This window comes from Salvelinus fontinalis, chromosome 1 (genome assembly GCF_029448725.1).
Source record: "Salvelinus fontinalis isolate EN_2023a chromosome 1, ASM2944872v1, whole genome shotgun sequence".
Lineage (NCBI taxonomy): Eukaryota > Metazoa > Chordata > Actinopteri > Salmoniformes > Salmonidae > Salvelinus > Salvelinus fontinalis.
Window position 1 is genome coordinate 18,553,008 of NC_074665.1, and position 14,751 is coordinate 18,567,758.

The 14,751-nt window shown below is 46.3% G+C and overlaps 1 protein-coding gene across 2 annotated transcripts in view; it reads right to left on the minus strand.

Moving 5' to 3' along the window:
• rnls (renalase, FAD-dependent amine oxidase) overlaps positions 1 to 14,751 on the minus strand; it is a 43,381-nt gene that overhangs the window by 14,939 nt on the left and 13,691 nt on the right. The gene's annotated exons all lie outside the window — the stretch shown is intronic.

Here is a 14,751-nt window from a genome sequence, read left to right on the forward strand (position 1 = left end):
CTCTCCTTAGTTTATTTATAAGTGTTTGGATTTTTTTTATTTTTAAAATGCTGTTTCGTCTGGAACATCTGTTGTTTATTGGCCTCTGAAGCATCAGCTTGGCCGTGCTTTAGTTATTTAGGGCCCCAGAGTGTAGAGCATATACAGGTCAAAGGTCAACGCTGTGGATTCTAATACATATTTCTACGAGACACGTTGGAAAGAAAATCTTCTCATTGAGGCCAAAAGTGGGTCCTAAGAAAAAGCTGCAAGTAAACTAACCCTATGGTCGTCTCTGGACGGTCCTAAACAAATACATGACTGAGGCGATTCCAGGAGAGCAGAATCAATATGTGGGTAGAACGATGTCTCACTAAAGTTCACGTATGACCGGTTGTGCGACATAACCATTTCTGAATCCGAACAACGACTTACAACAGGTCAATAGAAAATATATCTTTTTAACTGCAAACAAGATTTACCAAGAAAGTAAAACAGGGCCAAAAGGGCCAAAGATATAAAAATTGAAGTGAGGCTTACAAAGCCCCAAAAAAAGTCCATGAGCACAAGTCATGTTAACATATTGCATAGTACAAATAACAAGCACCATCTGTACGCTTAACATCCCAGCGACAAAAGCTATTAAATCAACAGAATGAAAAATTATCCGCCCAGTAGTCCCAATGCTGTAGTTTCACTACTGCACGGAACACTTGCAAATGGTCATCTAATTAGCGCCACACCAAGCTGACGATGGGGGAATATGACAGTGCCAGTCACAAGGTCACATGACTTTCCCAGGATATGGAGCCTTTTATCATTATCTGTGTCATTCAGGAACATCTGGCCCAGATTAGGCCCATGTAAATGTGGCTCTTGGTACGACCGGGCAATCTGCTGCAGCATCGCACAAACACCCGGCCAGCGCGCACACGCACACAAAAAGGGGATAATGCAAAACCACTATCTGATATATATATAAAGATATATATCTATGAGGCTTTCTGTTTCTCATGGAAATTAAGCAAGCCCATTGTTAGCTGCTGTTTAAAGATTTCAGACACAGGCAGGGTGGGAACCAATCTAGTCAAAATAAACCATTTGAGACAGTAAAGTCCCACACCAACTGTGGATTCAGTACTCTATTCACAAACGGATTACGCTTAACTACAGTCAGACCCTGAGGTAACATTTGGTCATGGAAAATACTTGAATGATCTGAATAGAGACAAACCTTTTGAAAGGCTTGTTCTACTGAGCGGTCAGCATTGGGGTCCACCTAAACCTCACTCACGGAGCTGTTTAAGATATAGCCCTAGTAGATCGGAGGGGAAAGAGAATTTCGGCTCAAAATGATCCTGAACACCAGAGTCTCTGGGTTCGCGCCCAGGCTCTGTCGCAGCCGGCCGCGACCGGGAGGTCCGTGGGGCGACGCACAATTGGCATAGAGTCGTCCGGGGTAGGGAGGGTTTGGCCGGTAGGGATATCCTTGTCTCATCGCGCTCCAGCGACTCCTGTGGCGGGCCGGGCGCAGTGCACGCCAACCAAGGGGGGCCAGGTACACGGTGTTTCCTCCGACACATTGGTGCGGCTGGCTTCCGGGTTGGAGGCGCGCTGTGTTAAGAAGCAGTATGGCTGGTTGGGTTGTGCTTCGGAGGACGCATGGCTTTCGACCTTCGTCTCTCCCGTGCCCGTACGGGAGTTGTAGCGATGAGACAAGGTAGTAATTACTAGCGATTGGATACCACGAAAATTGGGGAGAAAATGGGATAAAAAAAAATAAAAATCAATTATATATATATATATATATATATATAAATAATGATCCTGAACAATGCTGCTTGTTCCAATGAGCTGTTCATGGAATCCTCAGACAGTCCTCCAGCCACGTGAAGGCTGCTCCATTCCATCTCATTAACCTTTTTCTACTAAGTCTGACCTGATAAAGGCTCATTGAAGGTTCACTCATCCCACTTTCTTCAGTGGTGTGGACTCAAGTGTTTTGTTGTGGGTGGCTGTGAGAGATGCCGTCCAATGTGACGATCATCTGTGGGGAGTTATTGTGTCCAGCGCACCAATTCTAGCACAGACGTCCAACAGGTTGTGGTAGGAACACTTCTTGGTATGAACAAATATGGAACGGGTATGTGTGTCAAATAACTTGTGTTCAGGCCTGTAAATATACAGTGCATTACAACATTCTGTAAATATCTATCAGTTAAAGTAATCAAAACACTAGGAACCATTCGTTTCCATATCTATTGCTTTACTGACTAGGACACTCAATATTCATTCTGCACAACAAGAAGACGACAGATAAATGTGCAAAAGGCTGGGGCCTCTTTGGTCCTCCAAGCAGAAGGGAGGGCCTCTCCAACCCCCTTCATTCACCACGAGACAGCACTACAACACACTCACACGTGCTCACAAACACACACACATGCTTGCACACACACGCCATCCTCACACACACACTTGTCACCACAGAGGCCTCTGGGGTGGGGGTGCCTGCACTCTGTTTGTTCATACATTCCCTCAGGTCCTCTCTGCAGAGACCTGGCCAGCTGCCGTGGCAGGCCTGAGAGAGTGGCTCCCTCCAACCCTGGCAGCTTTGAACAAATGCTTTACAGCTCCTATAAAAACACATTCAGAGCATACGGTTCATCACCAAAAGAATCCATATGAGCCGGCGGCTTTTCTATATGATCACCTGGATGTGTAGCAGCCAGGGATCTCTATGAAGGTCTTCCGTGTGTGTGTGTGTGTGTGTGTGAGATGAAGATAAAGAAAGAACAAGTGCACGCGCCCACACAGTTGTGTGAGTGCAGATGAGAAGGTTCACATTTTCCAGTGTGGCTGCCGCCGCTGTGTGTGTGTGCGCGTGCGCCAGTGGCCGCCCTGATTTTTGATGTAGGAGTGGGCTTGCGTGCACTGCACACACACCGCTGAGACACGTGTTGACAGGAGAACTCTGGAGGCCCATACGTAGTCCTCTGAGATACAGATATGACACGGACACCTGGCAGAGCAACAGCCCTTTCACTCCTAACGGAGGTCCTGGTGCCAGCGACGGGTGGGCAGAGCTACAGCCCCTTCACTCCTAACGGAGGTCCTGGTGCCAGCGACGGGTGGGCAGAGCTACAGCCCCTTCACTCCTAACGGAGGTTCTGGTGCCAGCGATGGGTGGGCAGAGCTACAGCCCCTTCACTCCTAACGGAGGTCCTGGTGCCAGCGACGGGTGGGCAGAGCTACAGCCCCTTCACTCCTAGCGGAGGTCCTGGTGCCAGCGACGGGTGGGCAGAGCTACAGCCCCTTCACTCCTAACGGAGGTCCTGGTGCCAGCGACGGGTGGGCAGAGCTCTCAGCAGGAGCAGGGTTTCATCCAACCAGAGTCTCTCTGGGCCATCAGGCCCAAAGCTGTAGAGATGCATCTACTATAACACTGCCTTCTGTTCTATTTTCCTAAATGTGCAGATAGTGGATACTCATTGGCTGAATGCACAGCACATATAGTATAGTAGCAAAGGTAAAACGAACAATTCCTTTTAAAAATGCCCCTCGGGTATGCTTTATGGAAGTCTTTAAATCACAATTGGGACTGTCTATGGTCTATACCCCCCTACTTTAAGGATTCATGCCACCAGTCAATTACAATGGACCCTCAGGCTTATTGTCTGATGGCTATCAATGCCTTAATTACAATGCATTTCTTTATGAAAGAGGAAAAGGAGCTTTGTATAGTGAAGTGAAAGGTGGATGTGGAACTTACAGTATCTATTGTCATCACCACAGTAAGGGCGGGAGGGAGGGTAAGCATACTGGAAAGCGTGAAGGAAAAAAAAGCTTCCACTAACGCGTGCTCAATGTTAAGGTCATGGTCCATGGCAAACAAATAGCACACAGAGCTTCCTTATCTGGTTGTGTGTTATGATACCTAACAACGTCATCCATGGTTGACCACAGAAAGCCTTTAACCCCATTCAAATACATTTGAAAAACTTCTAACCTAATTTCAACATTCACCATGAGGTGTTCAGAAGACACGCAGCAGTTACAATTTGGAAGAAATACATTGCACTTACGTACATTGATGTATGGTCAACTGGGACATGCAGTGAATGATGTATGGTCAACTGGGACATGCAGTGAATGATGTATGGCCAACTGGGACATGCAGTGAATGATGTATGGTCAACTGGGACATGCAGTGAATGCACATCACAAAATATAACTCGTGAAGGACATCCTATGAAGGATACAACGCATCCTTGGAAAAATGTCAAATTGCATTTCCTCGATTCCTCAGATCCTCTCTCCTCGCCTCATCCTCCAAACCTATTGGATGAGAAGGTCAGAGGGGCGGGATCTCTAACCTTCTCATCCAATGGGTTTTGAGAAGGAGGCGAGAAGACGTGAGTAAATCAGGGAAATGCAATTCAGATTCTCCCCTGCTCCCCTCTCCTGTGGCCACCTGTCCTCTAGTCAGGAGACCTGCTCCCCTCTCCTGTGTCCACCTGTCCTCTAGTCAGGAGACCTGCTCCCCTCCCCTGTGGCCACCTGTCCTCTAGTCAGGAGACCTGCTCCCCTCCCCTGTGTCCACCTGTCCTCTAGTCAGGAGACCTGCTCCCCTCTCCTCTAGTCAGGAGACCTGCTCCCCTCTCCTGTGTCCACCTGTCCTCTAGTCAGGAGACCTGCTCCCCTCCCCTGTGTCCACCTGTCCTCTCGTCAGGAGACATGCTCCCCTCTCCTGTGTCCACCTGTCCTCTCGTCAGGAGACATGCTCCCCTCCCCTGTGTCCACCTGTCCTCTCGTCAGGAGACCTGCTCCCCTCTCCTCTAGTCAGGAGACCTGCTCCGCTCTCCTGTGTCCACCTGTCCTCTCGTCAGGAGACATGCTCCCCTCTCCTGTGTCCACCTGTCCTCTCGTCAGGAGACATGCTCCCCTCTCCTGTGTCCACCTGTCCTCTCGTCAGGAAGCATGCTCCCCTCTCCTCTAGTCAGGAGACCTGCTCCCCTCTCCTGTGTCCACCTGTCCTCTAGTCAGGAGACCTGCTCCCCTCTCCTCTAGTCAGGAGACCTGCTCCCCTCTCCTCTAGTCAGGAGACCTGCTCCCCTCTCCTCTAGTCAGGAGACCTGCTCCCCTCTCCTCTAGTCAGGAGACCTGCTCCCCTCTCCTCTAGTCAGGAGACCTGCTCCCCTCTCCTCTAGTCAGGAGACCTGCTCCCCTCTCCTCTAGTCAGGAGACCTGCTCCCCTCTCCTCTAGTCAGGAGACCTGCTCCCCTCTCCTCTAGTCAGGAGACCTGCTCCCCTCTCCTCTAGTCAGGAGACCTGCTCCCCTCTCCTGTGTCCACCTGTCCTCTAGTCAGGAGACCTGCTCCCCTCTCCTGTGTCCACCTGTCCTCTAGTCAGGAGACATGCTCCCCTCACCTGTGTCCACCTGTCCTCTAGTCAGGAGACATGCTCCCCTCACGTCGCCGTCCCTGGAGGAAACCGCTTCATCCCTCCACGCCGCAATCTCTTTTCACCTAATTGCATTTTTTGTCAAACCTTGTAAAGGATCTGTGCGGGCAGCGGAGCGGCAGCCATGCGGAGTCACGTGTCACTTGCAAGGCCCGGTTACACATCATAAACGGCAATGCCTCTTCCCCATCTGGCAGGGGCAAGGCTGTAAAAGAGAATGTTATTGTGAAACACGCTCGACAGCTCACATCCAATCAATGGGAAGTAAAAGGGAGAGAAAGAGAGCGGAGGACGAGAAACGTGCAGGCCAGGCATTTTCATATAAAATCCCAAAGTTCAAAAGTTAGAGGCATAAATATCATACCCCCCTAAAAAACTCTAACCTCTCCTGTCATTGGTAATGGTGGTGTGCTCTTTACGCCTCTGTAAATTTCTCACTCATTATTCACTCATCATTCATGATTATCCGTAATTATGGTAGCATCCACATTGTGTTTAAAAACATATTCTATTCTTATTGACAATAAAAGTGACTCCAAAATGACAATACATTATTTACCATTAATTTGAGCGCAGCATGATCTGAAACAACCAAAATAAACTGCAAATACATCCATCATGTCTGTAGAGTGACACGCTTGATGTAGTCATTGCGTGCTAGGAATATGGGACCAAATACTAAACTGTTGACTACTTTAATACACAAGTGAATTTGTCCAAATACTTGTCACCTTCAAATGGGGGGACTAGATACCTAACATGCTTTCATTTCTAAACGGTAAAACAGAGATGTATGAAAAAAAAACTAAAAAAAAGAAAAAGGGTGACATTGTGTACTCTCCTCTCATACGAAACATTATCTCAAATCCAAAATGCTGGAGAGTAGAGACATTAAAATATTTACGTTCACTGTCCAAATAAATACATAGGGGAGTGTATACAGCATTTTTAACTTACTGCGTCAGGGTGCTAGCCACCCATGCTACATAAAGCCTGCTCTGGGCCAGATTTATAGGCCCTGCAGCCTGGGCCAAGGAACCAGAGAGAACTGCAGCCCTGCAGTGCTGTTGCTGGACTCCAAATGAATGTGTAGTGTGAGCAGGATGTGTGTACAGGTAGGCACTGTTAATCACTACAGGTCTATTGAGGAGTCAGGAGGTCTAGTTCCCTAAACATACTACTTCCACACTCAAGGTGGATGTTTCCCCCCTAAAACCACAGGATTAGATGACCCTCCTAAATAGTCCTAACTTGACCAATTAAGGGAATGAAACACAGGCCTGGCTTGACTAGTGATTTGGGGGGAGGGATCTCCTCCCTCTCAATATGGTACTGCAGACTGAGCTACCGTCACGGTGCTCTGAGGATCCAAGCTATGTCCATTACTAAGGAGGAGAACCTGACATCCATTCTAGGTGGTGACAGTCACCATGAACATCATATTTGACCAGGTTAGACACCTACTGCTGGCTAATGGGCTGAGATGTGTCACTACACAAGGGGATAGAGAGAAGAGGGGACAGGGAAACGGAGTGTCCTTCATCTATGATGAACATATAGAGGAGAATCTGAGAAGATCCTTGTAAGTCCCTCTCACTATAACAAGGATGTTCTGTCCACCAACTCTATAATAAAGGGCTGGCAAGAACAAAAGGAAGGCTAACCCATACAGATGTAGGATCTTACATTTCAGACAGTTTGCTACAGCAGGACAATAATCCTGCAGCAACAGGAAATGTGAATTATTACGTGGATTATAATTACTGGAAATGTATACATTTTTTGTATGGGAAAATCAAGTCTGAAATTTCAAAGTAGAAATTACAAACTTCAGAAGCCTTTTTAAACCTCAAATTCACTACACGTTTTAAATGTTCTGCAACAGGGTGATCAAATTAAGATCCTACATCTGTAGAACAGCATAGTGAGACGACAACACTACAAAAACACTGACCACATCCACCGGCCTGTTAACACATACCTAGGTGTCAAACCATGCAGACTCTTTCCTTCACAGTGTATTATAAAGTGTGACAACAGTTCAGTAATAAAGGTTTGATAGGATGTAAAAAGAAGCGCATCATCTCTGTGGTGTCCACACACTGTGCCATGCTTAATTTAAAAAACAAGATGTGATACGCAAAGAATGAACTGAGCCACAAAAAACAAGTACTCAATGAAAAGAGCTACATTGAGTACTGACACTCTCTCACCTGCAAGAGGGTTTATTTACCAAAGCATTAGAGTCTGCTGATTTGAAAAACAGGGGTGGTAGGGGATTTTATTTCCTTCATGTTAGTATAGTTTTAAAAATGACATTGCTGCGAGCGAACACAAAAGTTTGAATGGGTCGCAACACTACTCCCATCCATTCTCCATTGTTCCCAGCCAGGACCTGGTCTTTAGCCATTTCCCTAGGGGGGCTCGGGTCCGGTACCATGGCAACGCATTGAAAAGTTATTCAGCTCTAGCTGCACCGTTCCCCCAAGTTATGATCTCAGCCCTTTAAAGGTTGATTTAATATTTGCCTGAGAGGTTTTGGACGGCATCCCGTTAGTTAGAAGGAAAGAAAAGGGAGGTTGTTTTGCTAACCTTTAATGCACTTGTACGTGAACTGTGTCCGACAATAAGTACAATATTTATTGGGTAGGGTGAGTCATTGGCGTGCGTAGGGAGGGGGGAAGAGACGGGGCGGTCAGCGGCTCGGCACTGAGTGTCTGTCAGTGGTCAGAAAGCCCCTACACAGGAGCGACCAGGCTCCGTCATTAGCCCCGTTTCCTAATGGATCCCATTTGAGCCCTAATTTGTTGGAATAACAATGTCGTAGAGGATATATTTTAGGAAGGGGGCCAAATTACATTTCCAACTGCAGCACGCATCTAGACACGGGTCAGTTTAGTGAAGTTCTACAGAGAGAATGAGGTAGTGTGTTGGCCAGACAGAGGAGACATGTCTGTGCTGGATGAAGAAGCCCATTAGAATAGGTCAGAATCTCTCCTTCAATCATTATTTATCATCTCGGACTGTTTGGCTTGCTTCTGTTTGTGTCTTTTTCATTATTAAAAAGACAATTCCCAGACAAAGGTCTCTGAGCCAAGCCAGTAATTGACTCTGCTGCTACTCACCACAACAAAGATCCACGTTCAGCGACCACCTTCCTTTCCCGAGCCACAGAGTCAGACTAGAGACCTGAGCGGCCAACATATCGACCGCTCTGGACATTCATACATCCGCTCTCTCTCGGTAGTGTGCATCTTGCTTCAGCAAATCTGTAAATTAAAACTTCAGGCCTCTTTACCTCTGGGGTGATGCATGGAGGACGGTGAGGAAAAGCAGATCAGATTTTCACTGACTCCACAGCTGCAGTCTACTTTTAAAGCACACGTTTTCAGGGATGTTTATTAATGCATTTGCTGGAGGGGCTTTTGTCTCTTGCTGCAAACAAGCAACCCCCTTTGTGAAGCCAGGCAAATGAAGATGGCTTGCTCGGATGTCACAGATTTTTTTTATTTTATGGGATGAACAGAGCAGTGCAGGGCAAAAGCGGCTGGGTTTATTTCAGAGATAGCGTGTGTTTAATTCTGTCCCAAACAGAAACATTTAGAGTGACAACCTGCAGGCTCCAGGACTGACGTCAAGCCAGAGTGGTTATTTTAAGCAGGGAGGGAGTAAAAATGTGCCAGTTCCACTGTATTTTTATAGGGGGAGCTTCACTTGTCCTGACCAGCCAAACCTATACATACTGCCCAAGCTACTCATATGGTTATTGCATCATCCAAACAGAAATAAAGCTACCTTTCTGTTTCAGACTTTGAACTGGGCTGGTGGATAGCTACCAAGTACATTCATAACGGTTGCAGTCGTTCCTTTAGATGACTCATATTTAGTAGGCTATCTGTGGAACTCCCTCTCCCCTCTGTAGAAGCCACTGCTGCAGAGTCAGAGTGCTGCAGAACAGAATAACAACAGAACAGGAAATCAATATGCCCCATTTCAAAATACACAACAGTTCCTCTACGAATGAAAGCCGTTGGCACAACTGGGGGAGTAAAAAATAATCTACTTAGTCAAATTCAGCCAGTGAGTTGGGAAATGGAGAATTGCATACCACCCATTTAGTACAGAGCTTTGGCATCTATACAACCCCTAAAATGTATGTGTTTGGTGCTTTTCTATTGATGACATCTGTGCACACTGGCAGGCTTGTGAAACCACTAGCTGCCATATTACCAAGTCACCATACTCTGCACAGCAGAGTCCTGTGAGATATCTGTGGCCATAGCTTCTATTTTGAATAAAAGCGCTGGTAGGTAGAAGTCAGTGGAGGCTGCTGAGGAGACAATGGCTCAATGGCTCACATTTGATACCACTCCACTAATTCCACTCGTCATTACCACGAGCCCGTTCTCCCCAATTAAGGTGCCACCAACCTCCTGTGGTAGAAGGCTGTGGCCATATTTTGTGGGACTTACGGGTGAGCTAGAGTATGCAAGTTGGGTTGACACGTTGAGTGGGTGTGAAATGTTTCAACCCAGGTGATAACCTGTGGTGATGCACCGCCGCTACACCTGTAAAATGTCTTCATCAGTGAGAAACCACTAAACCATCCAATTCTACTCATTTCATTACCCTTCATAAGCAACAGCAAGTCCATTCTATATTTTCACATGCACTTGCAATGCAGCAAGACAAAGCTGTGAAAATAGGGTTGCTACTGGAAACAATCTGCGGGTGTGATTTAAAATTATGTGCATGGATGCACACACACACACACGCAAACGTTCAAAAGTTTGGGGTCACTTAGAAATGTCCTTGTTTTTGAAATTAAAGCACATTTTGTCCATTAAAATAACATCAATTTGATCAGAAATACAGTGTAGATTTGATTTCTTTCAAGGACATTTCTAAGTGACCCCAAACTTTTGAACGGTAGTGTACATGCATACAGAAAATATACTGTAGCCTACACCCTAGCACCATCAAGTCCTCACCATATATTCTGACACATATTGCACATTTCTGTCCCCTCTATGGTGTGTATTTGTAAGATGACATAGAGCAGGCAGGAAATAAGCAATGCGTCTCTGACAGTAAGCAGAGAGAAAGATTGCATCATTTCGTACACGTCAGACTGACGCGCTGCTGTAGCTGCCGAGGGCAGACCGACCTACACTCGGGCTGTGTTTCAAACTCAAAGTAGACAACCATCGGCCCTAAACCCTCAGCCCTTGAATGACGTTTTACATCGTCACATCCGAATGTACCTTAAATGTCCCTTGCCCAAGCGAGGGAGTGTGATGGTCGGAGAGGCAACATCCTTGGAGGAAGTCTTGAAGTTGAGCTTAACAACAACCAACCTAAAGCTAATAATGTACCTAGTAAGCTAACATATCTAGCTAGCACGCCTGTCAGATAGCTGGCTAGCTATTTTTATAGTTTGGTCATTTATTCCAATACATTTCAGAATTGAAAAAAATATGTTTATGAATCTAGCAACATTTTATAGGCTCCTCATACGAGACTAAGACAATTTGCCAACGCTTATATATGTTTTTTTAGCAAGCTAGCTTCATACTTTTTTCTGACATGCTGGAAATACAACATGGTTGATTAAATTTGACACTTCACGGCTACCAGAGTTTGACATGTGACTACAGTTCATTGAATTGTGTGTCATGTCAACCCCGCAAGTGACCATGGTTGTTCACTCGCTCCGTTGAGCTAAATCGAGGGCCGAGGGGGCAACATTAGTAAATTGGACCTCCACTTAAGATGGCAATCAAACTGCATCCAGTTTCGACGGGGATCCCCCTGAGGGAAAGTGCCTAGCGCAATGGCTGAGGCGTTAATAATAATGTGTTTGGACTGCAACATCAGCCTTAGGTCTACACAAGAGTACAGTCAAACTATAAAGACGTACCTGTTCAACGGATACAACTGCATAAATAACTAAGTGATGATTGTTTCAACTTTGAATAAACCAAAATGTGCAATATGGCTGTTCACTAATGAATTTGATAAACATCGTGTGGGGGGGTCCATCAGTGTGAATACTATTAATCTCAAACTATCAAAGCCACAAATCAAACCCGGCTGCCAAAAAGACAAATTGCCACACAAGCGAGGCGAGCCTGCCAAGAAGAGTTTGTAATTTCATAAGATCTTAACAAGAATGATGTTTGTCAATATCAGCCTGGTGTGGGAGCCAAATAAGAGAAGTGGACGTGAGGGTTAAAATAATGGGAAGTGAGTGACTGCCTGCCCTGCTTTCTCCATAATGCTCCCCCCTCTGCTCTTTGCTGCAGTCCTAGTTCTATTCTGCTGTAATTATCTGTGGCTATCTACAGCTCAGGGAACTCAAAGCAGTGGCCTAAAGCCTCTCAGCACAGTGCTGTGCAACAGGAGTGACCAGAAAGAACAGGACAGATGATGTCATCGGAGAAAGGAGAGGAGACTGCTGGGATCCATAGGAAGTGTAGTCCAGCCAGAGGGACAGATGATGGCGGGATGAACGGAGGGTGGGAGATCAGTTCAAGTCCCCCCCCCAATGACACAGCCTATGGGTAATAATAGCCACCCGTCTGTTGAGAAAATTTGACGCGGTAGTTTAGGGAGAGTGGAGGTGAAAATGCTGTGAACCTGCAAGGATGTCATAAAGTACATTTGAGTGGCTTATGATTCACAGCTTGGTGGAGGCATGCTATAATTTCTCTGCAAAAATAGTTGGGCCTTGGTTTAGAGGGAGCTGGAGAGGACCAAGTGCACTTTGATCTCGTGGATCTGCGGCTAATTGGTTTGACAGACGATAACACCAGTGCAAAGGGAGTGGCTACACACTGAAACTTTGATATAAATTCTGTAGAAGCAATGAGCGGTTCTACAGATGCACCATTGAGAGCATCCTTTCGGGCTGCATCACCGCCTGGTACGGCAATTGCACCATCCGCTACAGCAGGGCTCTCCAAAGGGTGGTGCGGTCAGCCCAACGTATCACTGGGGAACACTGGCTGCCCTCCAGGACATCTACAGCACCCAGTGTCACAGGAAGGTCAACAAGATCAAAAACTTCAGACATCCAAAACTGCACTTTTAACTCGGTTCTTTGATCAGGTCAGAAAATAAACTACCAGTTAGTCTCACGCCTACTCACTACATGGCCAAAAGTATGTTGACACCTCTTCAAATTAGTGGACTCGGCTATTTGACGCACACCCGTTGCTTTATACACCGACAGGGGTATAAAATCGAGCACTCCATAGACAAACATTGGCAATCTCCATAGACAAACATTGGCAGAATAAGGGGCCATCATTGGATGCCACCTTTCCAACAAGTCAGTTCATCAAGTTTCCGCCCTGCTAGAACTGCCCCGGTCAAATGTACGTGCTGTTATTGTGAAGTGGAAATGTATAGGAGCAATAACGTCTCAGCCGTGAAGTGGTAGACCACACAAGCTCACAGAACGGGACCGCCGAGTGTGGAAGCATATAAAAAGTGTCTGTCCTCGGTTGCCACACTCACTAGAGAGTTCCAAACTTCCTCTGGAAGCAATATCAGCACAATAACTGTTCGTTGGGAGCTTCATGAAATGGGTTTACATAGCCAAGTAGCCGCACACAAACCTAAGATCACCATGCGCAATGCCAAGCGTCGGCTGGAGTGGTGTAAAGCTCGCCGCCATTGGACTCTGGATTAGTGGAAACATGTTCTCTGCAGTGATGAATCACACTTCACTCTCTGGAAGTCCGACGGACTAATCTGGGTTTGGCTGATGCAAGGAAAATATACTGTCCATATACTTTTGGCCATGTAGTGTACTTTCAACGCTTCCTAAAATCAGAATGGATCATGGCAAAAAGTGTTTTAGTTCCGTGGTCTTGGAATTCTCTCCAGACCAGCTTGAAACACCAGGATCTTGTTTCCTTGGAGGAGTTTAAAAGTTTGCATGTGACTAATACAATTTGATTATAGTCCACCTGTGGTAAATTCAATTGACTGGACATGATTTGGAAAGGCCTGTCTATACAAGGTCCCACAGTTGACAGTGAATGTCAGAGCAAAAACCAAGCCATGAGGTCGAATGACTTGTCCGTAGAGCTCCGAGACAGGATTGTGTCGAGGCACAGATCTGTGGAAGGGTACCAAAAAATGTCTGCAGCATTGAAGGTCCAACACCACAGTGGGCTCCATCATTCTTAAATGAAGTTTGGAACCACCAAGACTCGTCCTAGAGCTGGGTGCCCGGCCAAATTGAGCAATCGGAGAAGGGCCTTGACCAGGGAGGTGACCAAGAACCCAATGATCACTCTAACAGAGCTTCAGAGTTCCTCTGTGGAGATGGGAGAACCTTACAGAAAGACAACCATCTCTGCAGCACTCCACCAATCAGGCCTTTATGGTCGAGTGGTCAGACGGATGCCATTCCTCATGTGCCTTCCGTAAAAGGCACATGACAGCCCGCTTGGAGTTTGCCAAAAGGCACCTAAAGGACTGACCATGTTAGAAACAAGATTCTCTGGTCTGATGAAACAAAGCCTGAATGCCAAGCTTCACATCTGGAGGAAACCTGGCACCATCCCTATGGTGAATCATGGTGGTGGCAGCATCATGCTGTGTAGATGTTTTTCAGCGGCAGGGACTGGGAGACTAGTGAGGATCAAGTGAAAGATGAAAAGGGGTAAAGTACAGAGAGATCTTTGATGAAAACCTGCTCCAGAGCGCTCAGGACCTCAGACTGGGGCGAAGGTTCACCTTCCAACAGGACAACGACCCTGAGCACACAGCCAAGACAACTCAGTAATGGTTTCGGGACAAGTCTCTGAATGTTCTTGAGTGGCCCAGCCAGAGCCCGGACTTCAATCCGATCGAACATCTCTGGAGAGACCTGGAAATAGCTGTGCAACAACACACCCCATCCAACCTGACAGAGCCTGAGAGGATCTGCACAGGAGAATGGGAGAAACTCCCCAAATACAGGTGTGCCAAGCTTGTAGAGTCAGACCTAAGAAGACGTGAGGCTGTAATAGCTGCCAAATATGCTTCAACAAAGTACTGAGTAAAGGGTCTGAATACTGTGTAAATGTCATATTTAAATGTCATATGTAAATGTCATATTTGCATTTTTTTATTTTATATAAATGTGTCACGTGTAGATTGATGAGGGGAAAAAACAATGGAATCAATTTTAGAATAAGGCAGTAGCGTAACAAAATGTGGAAAAAGTCAAGGGGTGTGAATACTTTCCAAATGCACTGTATTTGTCTGTCCCCAAATTGTTATGGTGTGTCGATGTCTGTCAGTTGTTACAGAACG